The sequence below is a fragment of the Orcinus orca genome, chromosome 11, assembly GCF_937001465.1.
Source record: "Orcinus orca chromosome 11, mOrcOrc1.1, whole genome shotgun sequence".
In the NCBI taxonomy this organism is placed as follows: domain Eukaryota; kingdom Metazoa; phylum Chordata; class Mammalia; order Artiodactyla; family Delphinidae; genus Orcinus; species Orcinus orca.
This window is the reverse complement of record NC_064569.1, coordinates 7,606,379-7,624,319: the sequence shown is the minus strand read 5'-3', so window position 1 is coordinate 7,624,319 and position 17,941 is coordinate 7,606,379. Positions and strand designations below refer to the sequence as shown.

The following is a 17,941-nucleotide window of genomic DNA, read 5'->3' as shown; positions in this document are numbered from 1 at the left end:
GACTAGTCAGAACCTGGGAGAATATCTCTGCCATTTGTCTGTCAGAGAATGTGATCGACGCACCAACATTGCCTTCACAGGAATCCCATAGAATAATTCCCTCCTCTACCAAGAGTATATTGTAGTACAGCAACTATGGTTTTATCCTAGCAACTTGCTCATACTACTATGCACTATAACAAGGCCAGGAAGAGCTGCAGACGACCAACCAGTTTCTAAGATCCTTCATAAGTTTTTGCATAAAGTGAAAGCATCAGTTACCAAGAGAAAATACAAGCTAGAGATATTGATTGGTTTGCTTCTTCGTGTGTCTCTCTCACATCTCCAGTCCAAACTGGAAGTATGCCCCTTTTCTTTCTTTTTTTTTTCTTTTCTTTTTCTTTTAAGCTACTGAAGGTGATAGAGTTAATAACACCTTTAGATTCTCATCTTCAACAACTCTTCTCTATTCAGATACACCCTTCCTGGATCTTCTAGCTCAGAAACCAGCATCCAGCACCAATAAAAATGAAGAAAAAAAATACACAAAAGAGCAGATGCTTGGAGGAGGTACTTCTGAATCCTTTGCCATCTCCAATACTTGGTGCTATGGGAAGGGCATGTGACCTAAAGACAGGTCCTGGGTACTTGCACTTTAGAACTAGGTACAAAAAGTTGTCCCCGGGCTTCCCTGGTGGCGCAGTGGTTGAGAGTCTGCCTGCCGATGCAGGGGACACGGGTTCGTGCCCCGGTCCGGGAAGATCCCACATGCCGCAGAGCGGCTGGGCCCGTGAGCTGTGGCCGCTGAGCCTGCGCGTCCGGAGCCTGTGCTCTGCAACGGGAGAGGCCACAACAGTGAGAGGCCCGCGTACAACCAAAAAAAAAAAAAAAAAAAAGTTGTCCCCAGTTTCCTTTCCATACAGGTGTCCAAGTTGAGAGGTGGTCTCTGCTTTATTCCTGGCTCTGTAAACCACAGCTCACTAATAAATGCTGGTCCACAAACACAACCATGACTATTGCCAATGCCTACAAAATCTGGGAAGAGCAGAGTGTATTTCCTGTTGATTTCATAAAAACAGAATCCTGGCAGGAACTGAGTGCACACTTTCACTACAAGTGAGAATAGTTTAAGGGAGCCAAAAAGAGATAGTGAAGTGTCCTGGGGCTAGTAACAGCACGGGAGCTGTCCCATCTCTTGGCTGAGAGCCAGAAAAGGTATATTACCAGGATCTGGAAGAATTAGCTGTAGGGAGAGAGCCAGCTAAGAAAGAACTGGCTACCAGAAAACTACTAGAGTTAATGAATTCAGTAAAGTAGCAGGATACAAAATGCATGCACAGAAATCTCTAGCATTCCTATACACTAATGATGAAAAATCTGAAAGTGAAATTAAGAAAACACTCCCATTTACCATTGCAACAAAAAGAATAAAATATCTAGGAATAAACCTACCTAAGGAGACAAAAGACCTGTATGCAGAAAATTATAAGACACTGATGAAAAAATTAAAGATGATACAAATAGATGGAGAGATATACCATGTTCTTGGGTTGGAAGAATCAACATTGTGAAAATGACTCTACTACCCAAAGCAATCTACAGATTCAATGCAATCCCTATCAAACTACCACTGGCATTTTTCACAGAATTAGAACAAAAAATTTCACAATTTGTATGAAAACACAAAAGACCCCGAATAGCCAAAGCAATGTTGAGAAAGAAAAACGGACCTGGAGGACTCAGGCTTTCTGACTTCAGACTATATTACAAAGCTACAGTAATCAACAGAGTATGGTACTGGCACAAAAACAGAAATATAGATCAATGGAACAGGATAGAAAGCCCAGAGATAAATCCAGGCACATATGGTCACCTTATCTTTGATAAAGGAGGCAAGAATATACAGTGGAGAAAAGACATCCTCTTCAATAAGTGGTGCTGGGAAAACTGGACAGGTACATGTAAAAGAATGAAATTAGAACAGTCCCTAACACCATACACAAAAATAAACTCGAAATGGGTTAAAGACCTAAATGTAAGGCCAGACAATATCAAACTCTTAGAGGAAAACATAGGCAGAACACTCTATGACATACATCACAGCAAGATCCTTTTTGACCCACCTCCTAGAGAAATGGAAATAAAAACAAAAATAAACAAATGGGACCTAACGAAACTTAAAAGCTTTTGCACAGCAAAGGAAACCATAAACAAGACAAAAAGGCAACCCTCAAAATGGGAGAAAATATTTGCAAATGAAGCAATTGACAAAGGATTAATCTCCAAAATTTACAAGCAGCTCAATATCAAAAAAACAAACAACCCAATCCAAAAATGGGCAGAAGACCTAAATAGACATTTCTCCAAAGAAGATATACAGATTGCCAACAAACACATGAAAGAATGCTCAACATCATTAATCATTAGAGAAATGCAAATCAAAACTACAATGAGATATCATCTCACACCAGTCAGAATGGCCATCATCAAAAAATCTACAAACAATAAATGCTGGAGAGGGTGTGGAGAAAAGGGAACCCTCCTGCACTGTTGGTGGGAATGTAAATTGATACAGTCACTATGGAGAACAGTATGGAGATTCCTTAAAAAACTAAAAATAGGGCTTCCCTCGTGGCGCAATGGTTGACAGTCCGCCTGCCGATGCAGGGGGATGCAGGGGACACGGGTTCGTGCCCCGGACCGGGAAGATCCCACATGCCGCGGAGCGGCTGGGCCCGTGAGCCGTGGCCGCTGAGCCTGTGCGTCCGGTGCTCCGCAACGGGAGAGGCCACAACAGTGAGAGGTCCACGTACCGCAAAAAAAAAAAAAAAAAAACTAAAAACAGAACTACCATAGGACCCAGCAATCCCACTACTGGCCATATACCCTGAGAAAACCATAATTCAAACAGAGTCATGTACCACAATGCTCATTGCAGCTCTATTTACAATAGCCAGGACATGGAAGCAACCTAAGTGTCCATCGACAGATGAATGGATAAAGAAGATGTGGCACATATATACAATGGAATATTGTTCAGCCATAAAAAGAAATGAAACTGAGTTATTTGTGGTGAGGTGGATGGACCTAGAGTCTGTCATACAGAGTGAAGTAAGTCAGAATGAGAAAAACAAATACCGTATGCTAACACATATATATGGAATCTAAGAAAAAAAATGGTCATGAAGAACCTAGGGGCAAGATGGAAATAAAGACACTGACCTACTAGAGAATGGACTTGAGGATATGGGGAGGGGGAAGGGTAAGCTGTGACAAAGTGAGAGAGTGGCATGGACATATATACACTACCAAATGTAAAATAGATAGCTAGTGGGAAGCAGCCGCATAGCACAGGGAGATCAACTCGGTGCTTTGTGACCACCTAGAGGGGTGGGATAGGGAGGGTGGGAGGGAGGGAGACACAAGAGGATAGAGATATGGGAATATATGTATATGTATAACTGATTCACTTTTTTATGAAGCAGAAACTAACACACCATTGTAAAGCAATTATACTCCAATAAAGATGTTAAAAAATAAAAAAATAAATTAAAAAAAAAAAGAACGAACTGGAAAGAACTTGTCTTAAGTCAGGCCACCAGGGAAATAGGCACAAAGCCTAGCTAGCTTAATGCATAACAAGCTGTTCTAATCTTTGGACCATGAAACCTACACAGTACAAATAACCACCTCTGAGTGTTAATCAAATAAATTCTGCCCCTAGGGTTTTAAAGCTGTCATGGTCCATGAAATCTGGTTTCTTTTTCCTTCTAATTTTATATCCCATGGGGGCTTCATGTACCCTTTACCATAGATGAGATCTGAATCCAAAATTAAGCTAAGAGGGATAAAGTATATCAAAATCAGTGAGCGGTTCACGCAAAGATGAGATTTCATAAGTATTTACTACAAAATAAAAATGGCCAATAACTTACATAGGAATGAAACGGGCTCAGAATTCCATCTTGTGTCCCAGGATGAATCAGCTGTCCCCTAATTTTTTTGTTGTTGTTATCTATTTTTTATAGTACTGTGTGTATGTTAATCCCAAACTCCTAATTTATCCCTCCCCACCCTTTGCACTTTGGTAACCATATGTTTGTTTTCTATGTCTGTGGGTCAGCTGTCAAGTTACCGCGAATTTTAATTTATTCAAGTTACTGCAAATCTTTCTTTGGCATACCTGGTGCTCTTTTTTTTTAATTAATTAATTAATTTATTTATTTATGGCTGCATTAGGCCTTCATTGTTGCGCGTGGGCTTTCTCTAGTTGTGGCGAGCAGGGGCTACTCTTCGTTGTGGTGCGCCAGCTTCTCATTGTGGTGGCTTCTCCTGTTGTGGAGCACGGGCTCTAGGCACACAGGCTTCAGTAGTTGTGGCATGCGGGCTTCAGTAGTTGTGGCACACGGACTCAGTAGTTGTGGCTCACGGGCTCTAGAGCTCAGGATCAGTAGTTGTGGTGCACGAGCTTAGTTGCTCTGCAGCATGTGGGACCTTCCCGGACCAGCCCTTGAACCAGTGTCCCCTGCATTGGCAGGTGGATTCTTAACCACTGTGCCACCAGGGAAGTCCCCACGCTGCTCTTGACATTGACAATTATCAGTTATAAAATTGTTATTCCAGATAGTCTAGCCTATTCTTATATGAAAGTCTGTACTTTATCTCTGATCCTTTAAGAACCTCTTAGGGAATTCCCTGGTGGTTCGGTGGTTACAACCCTTGGGCTTCCACTGCAAGAGGCTCAGTCAGGTTCAATCCCTGGTTGGGGAACTAAGATCCCACACACCGCAGGGGGCAGCCAAAAAAAAAAGTAAAGAACCTCAGTTTGAGAAATACTGTCTTGGCCAGTTTCAGAGGATACCTGTTCTCAGCAAGTATAGGGTCTCAGTGAAACTGTCAAGAACACTAGAAACATAGATAGCATTCTTATTATATTGTGTAAAAATCTGATACTTTTTGGTGTGCAAAACTCATCATCCAGGTCTGTACAGATACACGTATCTGCGTCCACTCACTTTGAGTGCTGGGACAAGGAGGTAGGTGTACAGGAAGTGATTTGGGTTTGTTGGTTCTTTTGTCTCTGGCTCCTATGGAATTTGTTAGTTTTAGTAATGAGGCAATGAAGCAGGGCTGTCCAAGCCCATGGAAACTCTTCAGACTCAGAAAACTCATTTTATACTTTAAAGCAAGAAATAGATCTTTCATGAAGAAGGATCAGATGTTTAAAAATATTAGCTCAGGGGACTTCCCTGGTGGTCCAGGGGGTAAGACTCCGTGCTCCCAATGCAGGGGGCCCGGATTTGATCCCTGGTCAGGGAACTAGATCCTGCATGCATGCTACAACTAAGAAGCCTGCATGCTGCAACTGAGAGTCCACATGCTGCAATGAGGATTCCGAGTGCCACAACTAAGACCCCTGCAGCCAAAATAAATAAATAAATAATTTTAAAAATAAAAAATAAAAATATTAGCTCAGAAAACAAGTCTGCACTAGGGTGCTGATTCCAAGTATAATGAAAAAGACATGTACAAACTAGCAGAACAAGAACCCACTGCATGTTTCCTCCAAGGGATGTTTTTAAGTTGTAAAATCTGAAGGGAAATAGATCTGATCCGTAAAGAAAATTATAAGAAATGCTCTTTTTGTCACAAGACGGCTTCCTCTTTGGTGAGCAGTATAGTGGCGTGACAAGGAGCTTAAACTCTGGAGGAAGAGTGGGGTTAGACTTAGTAGCTATGTGACTTTTCTCAAGTCATTTGAACCTATGTGCCTCAGTTTTCCCATTTATAAAGTGGGGATAATGATAGTAGTTACTTAGTGGGGGCAGTCGTTAAGATTAAATGAGTTCACATGTATAAACCACTTACAACTGTATATATAGGTATGTATTTATGCATATATATATATAAATGTATATATATGTTATTTCTCCCCATTCTACCTAGTACTTATAAAATTTGATTGCCCTATTTGTCTACAAGGCTGCCTTGACTAACTATACTGAAACTTGTAGGTTTCCCAAGCACCTATGGTATATTTGGAAGAAAAACCACTTAATCTATAACTTTGGAGCTCAAGGGGGGAAAAGTCAGGATTAGAAACATAGTTGTGAAATAATTAATAATAATAATTATCATTTATTGAGTGTTTATCAATATTCCAGGCTGTTCTAGGAACTTCCCTGGTGGTGCAGTCGTTAAGAATCCGCCTGCCAATGCAGGGGACACAGGTTCGAGCCCTGGTCCGGGAAAATCCCACATGCTGCGGAGCAACTAAGTCCATGCACCACAACTACTGAGCCTGCGCTCTAGAGCCCATGAGCCACAACTACTGAAGCCCGCGTGCCTAGAGCCCATGCTCTGCAACAAAGAGAAGCCACCGCAGTGAGAAGCCCGTGCACCTCAACGAAGAGTAGCCCCCGCTCACTGTAACTAGGGAAAGCCCATGCGCAGCAACGAAGACCCAACTCAGCCATAAATAAATAAATAAATAAAATATTAAATCACTTAAAAAAAAATTCCAGGCTGTTCTAAATGCTTTACATGTATTATATTGTATGACTCTTGTAACAACCGTATGGTGTAGGTACTTTATTATACCTTTTTTTTTTTTTTTTTTTTTTGTTGCAGTAAGCGGGCCTCTCACTGCTGTGGCCTCTCCCGTTGCGGAGCACAGGCTCCGGATGCGCAGGCTCAGCGGCCATGGCTCACGGGCCCAACCGCTCCGCGGCATGTGGGATCTTCCCGGACCGGGCACGAACCCATGTCCCCTGCATCAGCAGGCGGACTGTCAACCACTGCGCCACCAGGGAAGCCGTATCATGCCATTTTATAGAGGAGAGAACTGAAGCACAAACAGGTGAAGTAATTTGCCCCATGTCACGCAGCAGAAGTAACAGAGCTAGAATTTGAGCAGTTTGGAGGTTCTAGGCTCTAGACTGTCCTCTTACTACCAGACATCATATTATCATATTTATATATTATAGGTTGCACTGATATTCAGCCAGTACAACAGAGTACAGCCAGACCGTCTGTCTGATTGGTTGATGCCCTCTTCTGACTTAGTTGGTGCTAGGATGATTCCATTGTTAACATATTATATCACTCCTGATTACAGGTGTAGTTGAAGCCACAGAAATGAATGAGATGTCCTGGGAAGTGTTTAGGTAACAGGGAAGGGCCAAATCGGACTACACGTTGGATCTGTTTCTTTCACTTTAACCTTTGCTCTCCGCTGCTTTTGTTCACTGTCTCTACATAATGGCTTGCCTAGGGGAACACTGCCCCTCTGTCTGAATGTTAAACCAAAGTGCTTTTGTTCAGGGAAACATCCAGACTCGTTCCACCTGTGGATGGCTGCAAGGAAGAAGAAATTAACACATCCCCTCCCGGAGGCTGGCCATTCCAGGAGATATCTGCAAAAATTATGGCCTTTTTACTTTACTTCCTCATCTCCTCCCCCTCTCTGTGCTATAAAAGAAACGGGCATCCAAACCCCATAAGATGGTTTTTCAGAGACACCAGTCTGCCAGCTTTCCGAATAAACACCTTCTATTCATTGGCCTGTCGTGGGGCGAGCAGAGCGAGCTTGGACTCAGTAATATTTATACGATATGAGAAAACTAGTATTTGAGCTCCATGAAAGATAGGGTCTCTTTTAGTTACTGCTGTTACCAGATTGGTTTTACTCAATCTATCGAATGAATGAATGAATGAATGAGAGGTGATAATCTTATAAAACACCAATATTTCAGTGGTGGACAAAGAAACACCTAAGAAGAAAACTGAGAAGGAAACCAGGAGACAACAGGTCTTGGGTATCAAAGAGTTCTGAGAAGAATGTGATCAAACACAAGAAGACAAATAGACAAAAGAAGTCAAAATTGAAGACAGCCCATTGGTGTCCTTAGCAAAGGCTTACAAAGCAACTGAGGAGCAGAAGATAAAGAAATAGAATAATGATGGACTTCCCTGGTAGCGCAGTGGTTGAGAGTCCGCCTGCCGATGCAGGGGACACGGGTTCGTGCCCCGGTCCGGGAAGATCCCACATGCCGCGGAGCGGCTGGGCCCGTGAGCCATGGCCGCTGAGCCTGCGCGTCCGGAGCCTGTGCTCCGCAACGGGAGAGGCCACAACAGTGAGAGGCCCGCGTACCACAAAAAAAAAGAAATAGAATAATGAGTCTGCACTACTATTTCAAGAAACTTGGCTGGGAAGAAATGGTTGCACAAGAGTAACACATAATTGGAGACTAGAGGGAGGGTTACCTTTTTTATCTGGCATTTAGAGTTTCACTAGTGACATTTTGAAAACACTGCTGGCTCTTTAGGAACTCCCACAAAATTATTCTAAAGTTTATCTAGGGGCTTCCCTGGTGGCGCAGTGGGTGAGAGTCCGCCTGCAGATGCAGGGGACCCCCCGGTGCGGGAAGATCCCACATGCTGCGGAGCGGCTGGGCCCGTGAGCCATGGCCGCTGAGCCTGCACGTCCGGAGCCTGTGCTCCGCAATGGGAGAGGCCACAACAGCGAGAGGCCCGCATACCGCAAAAAAAAAAAAAAAAAATCATAAAGTTTATCTAGTAAAAGAAACGTGAGAAAACCAAGAAAACTCTGAAAAAGAAAAAGAATAATGGGGGCAGGATGGGCAGCAATTGGGAGATAGGGATTGATATATACACACTACTATATATAAAATAGATAACTAATAAGGACCTACTGTACAGCACAGGGAACTCTACTCAATACTCTGTAATGATCTATATGGGAACAGAACCTAAAAGAATGGACGTATGTATATGTATAACTGATTCATTTTGCTGTACAGCAGAAACACACCATCGTAAATCAACTATACTCCAATAAAAATTACTAAAAAAACGAGAAAAAAGAAAAGAAAAAGAATGATGGCTCATACCTCCTTGATCTCCTTTCTACTTTTCTATTCTAACTTCACTTTAAAAATAGTTAATCCATCCTGTTTCTGACCATAATATATTATTCTTCAAGCTTGATTGTTTAAATACACCCACTATACCTATTTAATCTTATCAAGATTTCCACTTCAGTGACCTTTCTGACTTTTCCCAACCCACCAGCCCTCTTCTTTCTTCATTTTCTTTCTTATTCAGCTCAGAGATTGACTCATTTTTGCCCCTCTGCCTCTTTTTATTGCTCCCATCTGCCCAAATCCTAAAACTGGCTATCAGCATCCTCCACGCCAGCACCTTAGCAGCTCAGTTCAACGGGAAAATTCCACACAATAGGGCAGATTTCTTTTTTTTTGGCCACGCCATGTGCCTTGTGGGAGCTTAGTTCCCCGATCAGGGATTGAGCCCAGGCTACGGCAGTGAGAACACAGAGTCCTAACCACTGGACCGCCAGGGAATTCCAATAGGGCAGATTAAGGACTGTAAATATATCTCCAGCATCGCAAAGGGGCCCTTATAACTAAGGATAGCGAGTATACTCGATTCCCCTTGTCAACTCACTCTCACCACCTTGGGTGTAAGGGGGTAGAGGTGAGTAAATGTATTTATACTCTGGTAAAGGGAAAAGTCTAATCATTGTCAAATAACAAAAATAAAACAATTTAGTAACCAGTTTGATGTCCTTTACTCAAAGGAAAACAAACCATGAACTGGGGGAATACAGTGCCTTCGAAGCAGTAGAGCCCTCTTTTTTTTTTTTTTTTTTTTTTGCGGTACGCGGGCCTCTCACTGATGTGGCCTCTCCCGTTGCGGAGCACAGGCTCCGGACGCGCAGGCTCAGCGGCCATGGCTCACGGGCCCAGCCGCTCCGCGGCCTGTGAGATCTTCCTGGACCAGGGCACGAACCCGTGTCCCCCGCATCGGCAGGCGGACTCTCAACCACTGCGCCACCAGAGAAGCCCTGGAGCCCTCTTTTTTTTTTTTTTCTAGGGGGGTCTAGGCAAGAGTGAGTGTTAGAAGCAGCAGCTTGGAGACAGGGGATGTGTGATTGGCTGGGAGGTCAAGGGTTTCCTTGTAAGGCTGGAGGTCCTATTTTCTCGGGTGAGGTAAACTAAACCTGAGTGGGAGGGTGGTGGCTGGTGTGTATTAGGTTTCTTGGACAGTGGGGCATTTCCTGTTTAAGTGTGGGCTGAAAACTGAAGTTTTGTGATGTGGACCATCCTCTATTTCTTGGGTCCCTAAATTAGGTCCTAGACCCATTTCCACTGCTAGGGGAGGTTCTTCCCCGCCACACACACACACACATACACACCACCAAACAATGCTTGGTACACCAGCTGGGTGTCCTACAATTCAATTCAATTATGACCCTATCTACCTGGAGACAGCATCAGATTCCACAGGTTAAGAGCTCAGTTCTCCAAGACTACTTCCCAACCCTGTCCTTCAGACACCAATTGCAAGCTCAAATGACCTGCGCTTTTGACTGACTACAAATTAGAGGTTCCAGAGATCCCCTCTAACCTAGGATGCTAATCTCAAGTCCAGGTTATCACTGATACTTCTCACTGACTGGCTATTATCAATCAGAAGTTTCTGGGAATTCCTTGGCGATCCAGTGGTTAGGGCTCCACGCTTCCATTGCGGGGGGGGGGGGGGGGGACGAGGGCTTGGCGGGGCACGGGTTCGCTCCCTGGTCGGGGAACTAAGATCTCACAAGCTGCACGGTGCAGCCGAAAAAAAAGGTTCCACAACCCGCTTCTCAGGTTCGATTAATTTGCTAGAGCAGCTCACAGAACTCAGAGAAACGTTTTACTTACTAGATTGCTGTTTTATTATATAAACCAGGAAAAAACAGTTAAAGGAAATGCATAACGCAAGGTCTGGAGAAAGCGTATGGGGTGCCCATGCCTTCTCCCAGCGCCACCCTCTCCCCACATCTCCACCAACCTGGAAGCTTTCCAAACACTGTCTTGGATTTTTATTACAGGACTTCATTACACAGGCGTGATTGACTAAATCTTTTGCCATTGGTCCCCCCTCCCCTCCTAGAAGGTGCAAGGGTGGAAGAGAAAGTTCCAACCCTACAAACACAGGGTTATCTCCCTTGGCAATCAGCCCTATCCTTAGGCAACATAAGGGCATTCCAAAAGTTGCCTCCTGAACATAGCAAAACACCATTCTCTCTCTCCTCACTTAGGAAATTCCAAGGGTTTTAGAAGCTCAGTCGTAGAAAACAGGACAAAGCCCGAATACATATTCCTTATTATAATTCACATCATAATTCCTAACATCCCAGTCCCGATATACAAATTATCCTTATCAGCATGCCGTAGAAACTACAAAGTATGTATTTGTCTATATAAAATTTTAAATTAAGAAAAAAAGTCATAACATTACCGCATCGAACTTGGATCTGCCGGCCTCCCTGCAAAGCCAATTTACTGACACGGGGACGTGGTGAGGGAAAATACCGCATTTACTTCAGGGCACCTAGGAAGGAGAACAGGTAGCTCATCCTCAAAAGAACTGAACTCCCAGATGGCTTTCAGGGAATGGTTTTTAAAGGTGACATTTGGGGTGAGGGTTGCAGAGGGCATGACTTTTTTCTGATTGGTTGCTGGTGAGGTAACAGGGTGGTGTTTCAGAAATCTTAATCATCGACCTTCTGGTTCCAACCAGTCTGGGGTCTACATGTTTGTGGTTGGCATGTAGTCACCATCCTCCACCTGGGCTGGGGTCTTATTTTCTGCAGAGCAATTCAAAGATATGCAGCAGATTGTTATATATATCCCTTGAGAGGAACTCAGACTCTTTTATTGCTGCACTATTGCTTCTGGACTGCTTTTCCTGAGTTTCTGCATTCCCTCACCTCCCTAATTAGAAACTTAGATTCTGCTCTTCGGAAGTCAGGGGAGGCCTAGGAGTCTAAAGCTTTTTTCCAACAAACAAGAAACCATGGGACACAGAGGGGCTTTTGTACCTAGGAGGGCCCCACAGAGTCCGGCTCTGTTTCAATAAAGTCAAAAGACTGGGAAAAATACATATGAGAGAAATGGACGTTTCCTCTAATGTACAAATCTCTCTCACAAATTAATAGAGGAGAGAAGACAAACCAATAGAAAAAAAGGGCAAAGGATTGAAGGGGAGCAAAATTTGCCACCCTAAAACATCTCTTTGGCATGTGGGTTATTTCAAGCTGAAAACAATCAAGGCCCAAAAGACTCAAGGAGAAACTTTGACCTTCCCCCTTAGCTGCCTTAAAGAATTTAGATAAAGGGCCAGTTCCCAGAACAGAGCTGTCACCAGAGAGCTCTGCAAAGACTATGGGCTGAGTGTGGTGGGGAAACTCGGCAGGGCCTGGAGATCAGAGTCCACTCTGGGTCCCATTGTCTCTGCACAGCCCAGCAAACATCTGTTTCCCATTCACTTTTCCATTTCCTTGTGAATTGCGTTCCTCCCCTTTGAGGTGCCAAATCACTACCCACAGCCTCTTTTTTGTCTTTAGCTGAAGATGGTATTTAAGGTCAGGGCTTCAGCCATTTGGGTGAGTTACTCAGTTTTTCTGGGTCTTTCCCATGTATACATGTTATCAAACTTTTGTTTGATTTTCTCCTGTTATCTATATCATGTCACATCAATTCTTAGACCATCCAGAAGAACTAGAAGGGTAGAGGGAAATTTCTTCCTCCGCAACAGGAAAACATAATTCCGAGTCAATGAATACCCACACACAAAATGCCAAATACGACAAATTGAAGAATTAGAAATTAAAGTACCATTGTTCATCCATCAGATTGTCAAAGATTTAAGAGATTGATCATACCCATGTGACATTGTGATTTATAATAAGAAATATATATTTGGTCTTCGCCCTGTTCGCTGCACAAAGCTCCCTTGGAATTTCCTAAATGTTGAGCACAGTAAGTGTCTTTTGTTATGTTTATGAGGTGACTTTTGGAATCCCCCTAGGTAACGTAAAGGTGAAGTCTGGCTGCCAGGAATATCAACATGCGATTAGAAGGCTGGAACTTTCAGTTCAGCCCCTGACCTTGGGGGAGAGAAGATGGAGAAAACGGAGTTCAATCACCGATGGCCAATCATGCCTATGTAATGATGCCTTCATAAAAACTCAAAAGGTGGGGTTTCTGAGAGCTTTCATATTGGTGAGCCAGAGAGTAACCATATCCCTGGAGAGTAGTGCACCCCAAACTCCACCGGGACAGAAGCTTCTTTGTTCAGGACGCTTCCAGGTCTTGCCATATGTATCTCTTCAACTGGCTGTTCATTTGTGTCCCTTTTTTTGGGGGGGGGGCCGTGCCATAGGGCATGCGAGATCTTAGTTCCAGGACCAGGGGTGAAACCTGTGCCCCCTGCAGTGGAAACAAGGATTCTTAACCACTGGACCACCAGGAAGTCCCAGCATCTGTATCCTTTAATATCCTTCATAATAAGCCAGATATCTAGTAAGTCAACTGACTTCCTGAATACTGTGCGTTGCTCTAGCAAATTAATCAAACCCAGAAGTGGGTCAAGGGAACCTCCAATTTATACCCAGTTGGTCAGAAACATAGGTAACAACCTGGACTTTCAACTGGCATCCGAGGTGGGGGCAGTCTCGCGGGACTGAGTCCTTAACCAGCGGGATCTGACACAAGATAGTATCAGAATTGAGAATCAAAGAATTGCTTTATGTGTGGAAAACCCACACAGTTGGTGTCAAAAGTGAAGTAGCAAAGCAGGGTGAGAGTAAAGGAAAGACACAGAGGACTGTGTTTTTTCATTATCCAGTGTTGGCAAGGATGTAGGAAAACTGGAATTTCACTTTTTTTTCTTGGATACATTCTTCTGGATCTCTTTATCCTCTTTCTCCAAACTAATTACTTTCTGTTACCCTGGGATCTCCCTTCACTATCATCCTGGGAATTTTTTTTCTCTTCTCTTCTGTGTTGAATTACTTGTGTTCTGAATTCCAAGCACTCTCTTTTTATGGTTTAGTCCCTCATTCTGAGGTAGTGAATCCTCCAGTGGCTTCCTGAGAAAGCATGGGAAATGATTTTTTTGGATACATTGCACGTTGGAAATGTCTTTATTCACAACTTCCTCTAGATAGCTTGGCCGACTGTAGAAGTCAGCTGAGAAACATTTTATCTTCAGAATTTTAAAAGTATGGGTCAAGCTTCTCCTAGATTTCAATGCTGATCTTGTCAGAAGACTGACAATAATCTTCTTATCTTTTGCATGTAACACCCCCTGCCTCACCCCCAAGCTGTTAGGATTCTCTTTTTAAACATATGTTGAAATTCCCTGAGGCTGATGTGCATTAGTGTGGGTCTTTTTTCATGTAGAAAGCTGGACACTAGGACTTTGCTCACCTTCAGTCTGTAAAATCACATTTTTTGGTTCTAAATTCTATGGAATTCAAACCAAGCAAATAAAGCAGAAAATCTACAAGGTACTGAAAAATCTAAAAGAGGTAAGTAGGGCCTTTGGAAGTTAGATTTTGAGAATGGAGTTAGATTTTTGATTGTGGCAGGTAATGAAACCGAGTGGGGCCCTGTGAGGCTCCCAGGCATGGAGCCTCTTTTTTTGGCCCCCGATTTCTTGTAGGCAAGGCTCTAGCCTCCACGACCTACGCTGAGCTCCAAAGGGTGGATTCAAACAGTTGCTAGTCAAGGGAGAACAGGCAAGAAACCACCTGAGGCGAGATTAAAGGGACCAGAGAAGCTCATCAAGATTAGGAGACCAGACCACCTGAAACCCTGCACACACCCTCATCTTGTCAGCAACCCAGCCTTGGGTAATATTGTTATAAAACTTCTCACTGGGCTTCCCTGGTGGCGCAATGGTTGAGAGTCCGCCTGCCGATGCAGGGGACACGGGTTCGTGCACCGGTCCAGGAAGATCCCACATGCTGCGTAGCGGCTGGGCCCGTGAACCATGGCCGCTGAGCCTGCGCGTCCAGAGCCCGTGCTCCACAACGGGAGAGGCCACAACAGTGAGAAGCCCACGTACCACAAAAAAAAAACAAAAAAAAACCCCAAAACACTTCTCACTACCCTCTCCAAGTTGGGACACATAGTCTTTCGAGGCAGGAGCCAACTGTGTCCCCCTTTGCCTGGTAGAGTATTGAATAATAAAGCTATCCTTTTCTACTTCACCCCAAACTCTCTCTCCAAGATTTAATTTGGCCCTGGTGTACAGAGAAGCTGAGCTTTCAGCATCAGTAACAAATTACTTTTTTTTTTTTTTTTTTTTACTGTAGGACAGTTGTAATACCAATTTTCCCATTATCTCAAGTGGCTATGTATCCCGTTGCATTCAGTGGGACTTTACTTTCTGGATGCTGCAATTATCTTAAAGTTTCCCTCATCTGTTGATGGCAGAGGGATAACTGTCATAACTAGAGAGAGCATAATTAGAATATTTGTCTATTAAAGAAAGAAACTTTATTCCAGCCACTCTGATGGTTGGCTAATTTCCTGACTTCCACAAAGCATGGACAACGAGTAAGGATTTCTTTTTTTTTTTTTTTTTTTTTTTTTTGCAGTACGTGGGCCTCTCACTGTTGTGGTTTCTCCCGCTGTGGAGCACAGGCTCCGGACGCGCAGGCTCAGCGGCCATGGCTCACGGGCCCAGCTGCTCTACGGCATGTGGGATCTTCCCGGACTGGGGCATGAACCCACCTCCCCTGCATCGGCAGGTGGACTCTCAACCACTGTGCCACCAGGGAAGCCTGAGTAAGGATTTCTTGATTCAGCCTAGTCCAGCTTCACCTGATTTTTGAAAGTTTGCTTGGGCAGAACTTTCAAACCTATAATAGACCTGCCATCGGTCAAACATTTGCAGTTTTGTTAATGCTTTAAATCTGGATCACTCTGCAGGAAGTGGGTTTCCTTCCTAGGTTTTTCAGTTTCCTTACAGATGTTCTCCATTTCTCAAAGTGTGTTTCATGGAACTCTATTTTTACATGAGTTTCAAATATGCATCGTTTAAAAGTAGCTTTAGTTCTTAAGAAGTTGGGAAATTCTGCACAGAATCTCTTAAAGTTTCCTAATATGTATTTAAAAAATAATTGCCCATAAAAAATCTTTAAGAGAGTCTAGTCACCACAGAATGCAATTTAGCAATTGCAGGCTTAGAAAGTACTTTTGGGGAATTCCCTGGTGGTCCAGTGGTTTGGACTCTGCACTTCCCCTGCAGGGGGCACGAATGCAATTCTTGGTTGGGGAATTAAAATCCCGCACACCCTGTGCCAAAAATAAAAGCATTTATTTGATGAAACATCAAACAAATATTCACCATGTGCTTTATGTCAGTGAATAACACTGTGATTGCACTAATATTTCAGTTGCAAAATAAAAGGACAACTCCATCTTCTGCAACCTCCGTGTTCAATCAGTCACCCTTCTTGGGGACTTCCCTGGTGGCGCAGTGGTTAAGAATCCACCTGCCAATGCAGGGGACACAGGTTCGAGGCCTGGTCTGGGAAGATCCTACATGCCATGGAACAACTAAACCCGTGCGCCACAACTACTGAGCCTGCACTCTAGAGCCCACACGCCATAACTACTGAAGCCCACGTGCTGCAACTACTGAAGCCCGGGCGCTTAGAGCCTGTACTCTGCGATATGAGAAGCCACCGCAATGAGAAGCCCATGCGCTGCAACGAAGCGTAGCTCCCGCTCGCTGCAACTAGAGAAAGCCCGCACGCAGCAATGAAGACTCAATGCAGCCAAAAAAATAAAAATAATTTTAAAATTAAAGAAAAAACAAAAAGGCTTCCCTGATGGCGCAGTGATTAAGAATCCGCCTGCCAATGCAGCAGACACGGGTTTGAGCCCTGGTCCGGGAAGATCCCACATGCCGCGGAGCAACTAAGCTCGTGCGCCACAACTACTGAGCCTGAGCTCTAGAGCCCGCAAGCCACAACTACTGAACCCACGTGCCACAACTACTGAAGCCCGCACGCCTAGAGCCCATGCTCTGCAACGAGAAGCCACCGCAATGAGAAGGCTGTTCACCTCAACAAAGAGTAGCCCCCGCTCACAGCAACTAGAGAAAGCCCATGCGCAGCAACGAAAACCCAACACAGCCAAAAATAAATAATTAAAAAAAAAAAGAATTCCAACCCAGACCATTTGCATCTGGAGTTTGCACTCTTTATCACTTCACCATACTTTCTCTTTTGAGACCCTTTCACCTGGAAGGGCCATCCTTGTCCCTCTGATTTATCTAAAGATTACCTGTGGGTAACATGTGCCATGCTTTTGGCCACTCTGTCTATATTTGGGGGATTTCCCACCTCAAGTGTGGAAGGCAGGGACTTCCCTGGTGGCACAGTGGTTAAGACTCCCCACTCCCAGTGCAGGGGGTGTGGGGTTCAATCCCTCGATCCCTGGTCAGGGAACTAGATCCCACATGCATGCCACAACTAAGGAGGTGGCGAGCCGCAACTAAGGAGCCCACCTGCCGCAATAAGGAGCCTGCCTGCCACAACTAAGAGCCGGTGCAACCAAATAAATAAATAGATATTAAAGAACCACTCTGCTAAGTCACTCCCAAATTCCTGATGCAGAAACTGTGAGCTAATAAATGTGTCTTGAGTAAGCCACTAGGTTTTGGGGTGATTTGTTATACACCAATAGATAACTAATTCAATAGAGAGAAATAGAAGTTTCTGGCTTCAATCTTCCTTTTCCTTAAGCCATAATCATCCAGATTTTATAGATGTGTAAATTTTTTTTTAATTAATTAATTTATTTATTTTTGGCTGCTTTGGGTCTTTGTTGCTGCGCACAGGCTTGTCTCTGGTTGCTGCGAGCGGGGGCTACTCTTCGTTGCTGTGCGCGGACTTCTCACTGTGGTGGCTTCTCTCATTGCGGAGCACGGGCTCTAGGCGTGCAGGCTTCAGTAGTTGTAGCACACGGGCTCAGTAGTTGTGGCTCACAGGCTCTAGAGCACAGGCTCAGTAATTGTGGCGCACAGGCTTAGTTGCTCTGCACCATGTGGGACCTTCCTGGACCAGGGCTCGAAC

General features: G+C 44.1%; 1 protein-coding gene and 1 long non-coding RNA gene across 2 annotated transcripts in view; both read right to left on the bottom strand.

The window, feature by feature from the left end:
• The window catches only part of RIMKLB (ribosomal modification protein rimK like family member B), a 127,128-nt gene extending 115,735 nt beyond the window's left edge, over nucleotides 1-11,393 (bottom strand). Inside the window, exon 1 of the mRNA XM_049694895.1 lies at nucleotides 11,305-11,393. The gene's annotated coding sequence lies outside the window, so the exon portion shown is untranslated. The remainder of the gene's footprint in view (nucleotides 1-11,304) is intronic.
• A 4,762-nt stretch (nucleotides 11,394-16,155) lies between these two features.
• LOC125960548 (uncharacterized) lies at nucleotides 16,156-17,348 on the bottom strand. Its single transcript, XR_007470338.1, has 2 exons — nucleotides 16,846-17,348; nucleotides 16,156-16,809 (listed from the first exon to the last, which is right to left on the bottom strand). It is a non-coding gene; the product is annotated as an uncharacterized LOC125960548 (long non-coding RNA).
• Nucleotides 17,349-17,941: the final 593 nt, after the last annotated feature.